Consider the following 8,419-nt stretch of genomic DNA (forward strand, 5'->3'; position numbering starts at 1 on the left):
GGATTAAATCCTGGATAAAGGAGACGGAAGAAGCTTGTCCAGTGATTTATAGTTTACCAAGGATTTGGGGCAGCAATTTAAGGATTTAAACCACCCTGGGGCAGAGAGTAAGGGACAGGAATGAGAGAGGAGAGAGAAGGGGGCCACTCTTCCTTAAACACCTATCATGCATCAGGGATGATGTGGGCCCTTAATTTTATTAGGTTATTTGCTTCTCAGATGGCTCCAGAGATTAAGTGCTTTTAAAATCCACTTATGGAAGATAAAACTGAGGCTGAGAGTAGTCACATAATTTTCCTGAGTGTACGCAGTTCAGAGGGTCGTGTGGGGCAGGGGTTATAGTTGAGCATGCAGTGAGTTTTAAGCAGGCATGCATCTTCCGAAAGGTCTTAGCCATAAGCTCATGTGGCGAGCAGGGCGGATATCATTGCGTCCTTTACATAAGTGAGGATAGTGATGCTCACAGAAGTGAAGTAACTTACTCAAAAATATGTGTCTGAGGATGTGATGGAGACATGGGATGCCTAGGTGGCTAGGGAGGGAGGGGCAACGTGGGAGGCGGGACCGATGGTTGAATGGAATCTCAACCCACCCCTCCGCTGACAGAGGCCAGGCCTGAGTGCAGCTTGGGGATGGCTGGGCAGGGGGCCTCTACCAAAAGGCTAAGGTTCTGGGGAACTAATTGTCATCAAAATAATGTCTTCTACAGAGACAACATATTCTAATTTCCAAAGCGCTTTTACCCCTATTATCTCCTTTAATCCTCCACGCAGCCCTACAAAGTAAGTACTTTTATGCCCATTTTGCAGATGTGGAAACTGAGGCTCCATAATTTTGTGTGACCTGCCCAAAGTGCAAGGAGATTGTGAAGCCGGGTTACCCATCTACCCAGCTTCTGGTCGTTCACACTCAAGGACAGCCCTTGACCATTGAGGCCAGTGGCCTCGGTCGCCCTTTGATTTCCAGCTGGCACCATGCACATTTTTCCCGGGTGGAGGGACTGCCCCCCTCACTTTGTAAAGCTGGTCAGTGAAGGAAAACTCTTTCCTGACGAACTCAGTGACTTGCTCGGGGTGGTTGCAAGGAGCCCGTGGGATCTTGGTTGGCTGCCCTGTGTCTGGATAACGGCTATCTAGAAATGTCTAGTTAGCTTCCTGCATGATGCCAGGGCATGGCGTCAGCCAGTCACAGCGAGAAAAACACATTTAAGCCACGTGTCCCTCTGTTCAACCCAAGTTAACAGCTGCACAGAATGTTTCGTTTCCAGTGTATCTTTTTCATTTTCTTTTTGCTGCTAGATCTAACAAGAGTAAGTTCTGAATGTAAGTGACTCATAGATTCTTTTACCTTTTGATTCATTCTTTTCAAGATTTGCCATTGAAGATCCACGTTTGGTACATAAAAAAAGGCATGTCATAGAGGGTTAGAACGCAAAGACAGTGTGTGGGGGTGGGGTTGACTGACAAGATCACAGACACATTTAGCTGTGCATCTTTTTTTTTTTTTTTTTTAGGTGAGGCAACCCTCGATTGACCTCACAGATTGCAAGGACCTTGTCAGCTTACAATCCCTTATTTTTAAATTTTTATGCCTACAGCACCTGGTCTCCGTAAGTGGTCTCTCATCCAAATACTAATCAGGCCCGACCCTGCTTAGCTTCCGAGATCAGATGGGACCGGGCTTGTTCAGGGTGGCGTGGCCATAGACCTAGCTGTGCATCTTTGGGCAGCGATTTCCCTTCCTACTTTTCCCATCTGTGAAAGTAGAGGGAAGGGAGCTAGCAGACACGGGCACTGCTCTAAGAGAGGTACAAAATTTCATTTACTCCTCACCACCAGACCAGCCCTAGCGGGCATCACTGTACTGATGAGAAGCTGAGGCTCCGAGCCTTTGTCGGAAGTCCCATGGACAGTAATGGAGGCAAGCTGGCGAGAAATTGGGCCTGTCCAATTTTATAGCCATGTTCTCATGGGTGACACCACAGCCTCTCCGGTTGATGTCATGTCTTGGCATCACCCACATCTACTTTCTTGCCTCTGGTCCCTCTTTCCTGACATGGGTCAGGACTCCTTCAACTCTGGTGGTTGTCGCTTGTACATTGATCTCATCTCTTTCCAGCCCACCCACCACCTGGCCACCAGAGTTTCCTCCCAAGCCACAATGGGACCTTACCATCCTCCTGCTGAGGCCCTGGCTGGCTCCTAATTGACCAGGGATATGCCTCCAAGTGGCGTATTTCATACTTCTCACTTGGCCTCTGCTGGCCTTAAAACAACACCTAACATTTGCAAGAGTAATGCACTTTGTAAAAGAAGAATTCACATATGTTAACCTCGGCAGCTTATCAGACCTCTGATTTTCTAGCCAATGGGTCTAGGCATCCTTCTCGGAGCATCTTTTATGTGTGTTCCTGCCCCATGACATTTCTTCCTGAGCTTTCTTTTGTATTTTTCCTCATATTCACATTTTATTTTTCCTTCCCTTTCCTGGGAAGCATCGTATGATCTCTATGCCGGCCCAGAATCCACGCTTGAATTGCCACAGTGTCACGGAAGGCCAAGCATTTGGAGGTAAGGATCCATGTCTGAGCCATCACTAGCCCTACAAGACTCAGAAATGCCTCAAGAAATGTTTGTTCAACAAAAAACACTAAATGACTTTGAATTAGTTATAATCGATTGATCAATCAATCAATCAATACTATTGCCTTCTGAATGAATATCAGTTGAATTATTATTAATCCAAAGCTATAAAGTAGAGTGGACATAAAGGGATTAGATCTTGGGAAAAAGTGAGCAGTGAACACTTGGGTGGACCTTTAGTAAACATGAGGGACGAGGTGGCCACGTTCTCTATTTGAACTACAGGTTTCCAGGAGCAGGTCTCAGGCTCCTTACTGCACAGAGTCAGTCCTCTCTCTCCCCCAAAAACCTCCCAGAGTGCTCATAACCCATACCTTCCCCCATTCAAAAAGCATAACCATGCTCAGTGTATTGAACAGCAGAGGAATTCCGGGTTAACGAGGATAGTAGAAATGCCAGTTGCTAATGGGTAGCCATGTTTTATGGTCGCCGTGTGTTTTCACTGGGTGCTTACATGGGGTTTGTTCCCTTTTTTTTTCTCCACGTTAATCACGGGGATAGTCCTTGGTCCATCTTTGGCAGTCTATACGCCAGAGATGACAAAGGTTAAAAGATGGAGAAAGTAGGAAAGATGAGGAGTGGGAGAAACGTTTGCAGATACGCACTTGCACGCGCGCACGCGCACACATACACACACACACACACACACTGTTACCCTGCAGTGACCTGCAGGCTCCCTCAGAAAATCGCACTGACAGACAGGCAGGTGAGAAAAAAAGAAAAATAAGACACTACAATAAAGCGCGAAGCCCTCGGGGGCTTGGCGTGTGTGCCGCATGCTCCTTGGGAGGCGGAATTTCAGAGTGAGGGTTAGGCGAGCTGTCCACTGGAGGCAGACTCCTTAATGAGCAAGTTTCCTTTCTTTGGACCATTAAAATCCATACGCCTCCATCGGTTAATTGGCACGACTCAGTTCTGCCTAGTTTGGGGTGAGCAGCAAGGCTGCGCAGTCTTCAGGCCCTGGGCTGGCCAGACCACGGGCTGTGTCCCTGTGACACGGGAACACCAGGGAGGAAATGTCAGGTGTCTCGTGCAGAAACACAGAAAGCAAAGCCTTCGGAAGGGAATTCTGTCCTTGTCATGCCCCCAGGTTTCCTTTGGGCCTCTGCTCTGACTGTGCGTGTGTGACTGTGTCTCGGCCACGCTGTCAGTGAGGGTGGTGAGTATGGGGATCCCTTTTTTTCCCTCATCTTCACCGATTACTTTGTCCAGCTCTCTGCTCGTTTATCACCTCTCGAAAAAGACCTTCCCTAACCCATCATCTGCAATAGCCCCGCTCTGCTTACTTTATTGAAATGTATTTAAAAATTCCGTCTCCATAATCGACATCGCCAGCATCAGAACCTACGTGTCGTGGGATCAGAATTCTGCCTGCCTCATTCCTTGATAGGTCCCCAGCATTTAGAACAGTACCAGACACTTAGCTGATCCAGGGTGACAAATGGTAATTATTCTATATTATAGCAGATCATAAACAATTATATAAAAAGAAGAAGGCAGCTGTCATTTTCTGACTATCTACTAAATGTTCCACATATATCTTTTGCATTCAATTCTCAAGACAAAGTAAGATATAGGTAACACTACTCCCTTTTAATAGATGAGAGGAATTTGAGGCTCAGTGAACTTAAGAAACTTGCTCAAAGCCACACACATTGCTATTTGGCTGAATGGGTGAAACTAATTTGCTTTTATACTCAAATTCCATAGGAAAAGGGACCCAACATATGCATTCTCCTGAGACAGGGGATCTGGTTTATGGAATGTGAAGAGATAGAGGGACAGGAAATAATCTCTGTTGGCCTGAAGCCTGGGAGAAAAGAGAGGGAGACATCACTCTTAGGGACAAGCTCAAACCCGGGAGACAAAGGATCTGGTTGGAGACTTATCGTGCCCCCGCACCCCCTGCTCCACCGTGGTCAGGCTTTGCCCCTCAGCGCCTCGATTCTCATCTGCAGAATGAGAGGGCAGGACTAGACTAGTTGTTTCCAGAGTGTTGTTGTTTTGTTTTTTGTTTTTGGCAGCCTCATGAGGAAGTGGGGGTTCTGCACCCCTGCATTTAAGAACCACTGTCTGAACTGGAAAGGGCACGTTCCTGCAGGCGAATGGCCGCAGGAACGGGGAAAGGCTGGACAGTGAAGTCAGGAGCCCTTAAGTGACTAAGCCTCAGTTTCTTCATCTGCAAAATGGAGCTGACCAACCCCGGCTCCTTGTTCCTCACAGTGCTGTTGTGAGGCCCTAAAGGCACGAAGTGGTGAGTTTGCTTGGGAAGGGGGCATGCTGGGCTCTGGGAGGCAGGAATGGTGAATGGCAGCAGCTGCCAGAGTGTGGCCGGACGGGCATGACGTGGGCAGGGAGGCTCAGAGAATCAAGGGCTCTTCGGAGTCCTGTGAGAGAGTCCTTTCGATCAGCCCTCTTGCCTGCGAAATGGGAATTTTTATTACTGCTCTGACTGCCTCACGGACCCGTATAGGGTCTAAAGGGAAAGCTTATGAGGCATGGTGCACTGGCAGCACATATGCAGGGCTGATGGTGGCCGTGCAAGTCAGATGGACCTCGGTCTAACCCTGGCCTCACCTCTCTCTGCTGGGCGACTCAGAGCCTCAGCAACCTCAGATGTCAAATGGGGATGACAAAAATAACAGCTGCCACTTACTGAACGCACAACCTGTACCTAGGAACTGTACGTGTGCATGTAACCGGGCACAGCCGCAACCATGTCGCCTCAGGCTGCGGTGTGCTTGCGGCCGTCTGCTACTAACCCTGCACCCACGGGTGGGACTTTCTTAATAAAAGTGCAGCGAGATGAGTGTGTGGTTCTCCCCTTCATTGCTTATTTTCTGTGCCCTCGATGGGAAGGGTCATTAGCCTGGTAACTCATCAGTGTGAGGGGTTGGTCAATATTAGCAGGGAGACAAATTCTGGATGCTTCCCTCTGAAGGGTCTGGAATATCAGAGCTGGTTTTAAGGGGGACGTTTCAGCAGGGTAGGGACAGGTAGGGCACACCTAGGAACTGGGCTTCAATGCCCCTTGGTGATGGGGAGCTATGGTCCCCTTTGTAGATGGAGCCAACACTGAACATCTTTGTGGCCTTGACTTTAGAAGAGCTGCAGGAGGCGGAGGGCGTTTGGAGGAGGGGCCCTGCCAGGGAGGGCAGAGGAGTCTCTGTGTGGGCTGTGGGGTGACCCAGTGTTTGTAGGTGAGACTGTCTTAAGAGATATCTTACTAATTCCCTCTGAGGACATCTCTTGACCTACAAGTGGCCTGTTTCCCTTTTATTCCTCTGACCTACTGAGGACAGATGGCTATGTCCCTGAGCCATAAGATACTTGAGGCCAGCCTACCACAGTCAGACTTTTTACTAAATGGGGAGATAAACATAGAAAACCATACTGCCTCCTGGGAACTGTCTCAAGGAGCTCTTCTCAACTTAAAATACGGCTTTGAGAAAATGAGGCCTGGAGAACTTTGAACTTAATGGAAGGCAATTCTCTGCTTTGTACTCAACGCTCGGATTGTGTGTCACTGTCCTGTGGGAGGCCCACCTCTTCTTTGGATGAATGACTTGGGGATGCCCACTCTTTTCAGGAGAGACCCTTCCTATCCTTGGAGGAATGGTCTTAGGGACCCCTACAGGGTAATCCTCAGAATACAACCTGGCCACATCCACTTTCAAAGTGGGAGGGTCCCCTTTTTACTAGTTAATCATCACCAAGTGCCCATAAATCTGGTTGGCCTGGGACAGTCCTATTTTATGCCTGTTGCCCTGGTGTAGTTATTGATGGCTCCCTTTTTTACTCCCAAGTGTCCTATCTTGGGTGATAAATGATGTGGTCACCCTAATTATCATTATTGTGATCAGCGCGCTTCCTGCCCCTCAGTGCCTGGCTGGTACTTCCCTGTAGGAAGATTTCCTGCCGTGCTAACTCCAGCGGATCTTCCCTTCCAGACATCCGACTGCTCGAGTGCTTAGGTGTCTTCCCTGCCCCAATCCCGCTCTGTGCATTACTAGTCGTTCTCCATTTCATTCATTCAACGGGTATTTCATGCCCACCTACAGTGACACAGGGGGTTTTACGGATGGGAGAGAGAGGAGCACGGATGACGTCAGTGCTGGCGATGGTGGTAAAATGCCCATGGATTGTGGGTACCTGAGGGCCATCTTTCCTTGCCTCCTCTGCAGCAAGGCCTGGCATCGATGTCCCCATCCTGATGGCCTTAGTGAATGTTGAGTGGTTGGACTGCACCTCAGTCTGGTTCTTTTTTGGTCACTGTGGCTCTGGGTCAGAGATTCATGGGACAGCTTGGTTTCAGCCTTGCTAGTGTGGCTAGACTGATGACTGTCTGCTGTAAGAGGCTTCCAAACTATCTAAACCCAAGCCCTTCCTTCCAGGTAAGCACTGAGCGCACTGGCCTCCAGAAGGGCCACATGCCACCTCTCTGCAGCACAGCCTGCCCCACAGAACTGGACTGAGGCAGATCTCAGGGGAATGGTCTCTTCACGTGGGATCGTTCTGCATAATTTTATAAAGCTGTTTACCAGACTGTGTGCCCAGAAGGCAAGAAGTGTGCCCCGCTTCTTCAGAGAAGTCCCATATTATATGTTCACACCAGTCTATTAAATTCGTAAACACCACATTCTTATTTTTAAGTGTATTTAAGTAGATCTTCTCTGAATATAGATTTTGTGGTCGATCGCGTTTCCCTTTTGCACAGGCAGCCAGGGAGCTCCTTGCCAGCCCTGAGAATCATCAGTATTAATGGGGCAGGAACCACAATGACCTCTGATTTAACTCGCCCCTGGTTTCAACTTCTCCTTCTACTCTTACTTTTCTCCCCTATTAATTTTTCGTCTTAGTAAACCGATTCGGATCTTTTTGAAGCGATCTGGGTCTTCGCCCCTGAGTAAATCACTTTTTCAGACACCTTCCTGTGTAAATAAGTTTGAAGCACCTACTATGTGAAAAGAAACGCGTTAGAATCGTGGAGGATGCAGAGAACTGCAAAAGAGTGTTGCAAAGTCTCTGCCCTCCAGCTTAAGTCTCTATTCTATTTGCCCGTCAGTTTCTCATGGGTCAGATCTCGGTGAACGCAGGCGTTCTATAGAATGAAGAAACTGACCCCCAAATTCCATCCCTCTAAAGGATTAATTATTTGCATAATTTACTTTGTTAATAATGATGCTGGGCCTAGTACCTGCAGAGAGGAAATAGATTTTTTTTTAAAAAGAAGATGGTTGGGTCGTCATTACTTCACCATGTCTGTGTTGGTGTCTTTGTCTTGCATGTAATTAAGAGCCTTGGTGTGAGTTTTGAAATGTCTGATCAACCATCCCCCACACTTTCACTCAACGTGGCCACAAAGGAAGGTTGAGACTCATTCAAACCAGAATTTAGCAGCCTCATACAGTCCCTATGCATGAGGGGGGAGGGAAGGGGCTCGGGGAGAGAGTATATTGAGATCTGCCCTTTGATCGTGTTCAATGCGACTTTGCATTTACCTGAGGGATTAAAAGTTCTCATTGACCAGGGCTCCGGGCTTCCTACTCAGCCTTTGACGGGACAAGTGTTAATTGGACAATATAATGGGGACAATGTTAATTCCCCTCTTAGAGTTCCTTTTCTTGTTCAGTCAAATAGAAAGACCCTTTTAAATGGCAGAGAGGGGAAGAAAGGAGCTGGTTTATAAGGGTAATAGACTGCACATCTTCCCCCTGGTCTCCGAACAAGGGCAGTGGAGTCAGCATAAAGCAGGCCCTAAACAGGGAAAGAAAGGG

General features: G+C 48.0%; 1 pseudogene; it reads right to left on the reverse strand.

Annotated features, from left to right (window-relative positions):
• Window positions 1–1,588: 1,588 nt before the first annotated feature.
• On the reverse strand, window positions 1,589–1,707 carry LOC112478555 (annotated as a pseudogene).
• Between the last annotated feature and the right edge of the window lie 6,712 nt (window positions 1,708–8,419).

This window comes from Pteropus alecto, unplaced genomic scaffold (genome assembly GCF_000325575.1).
Source record: "Pteropus alecto unplaced genomic scaffold, ASM32557v1 scaffold61, whole genome shotgun sequence".
Classification (NCBI taxonomy): domain Eukaryota; kingdom Metazoa; phylum Chordata; class Mammalia; order Chiroptera; family Pteropodidae; genus Pteropus; species Pteropus alecto.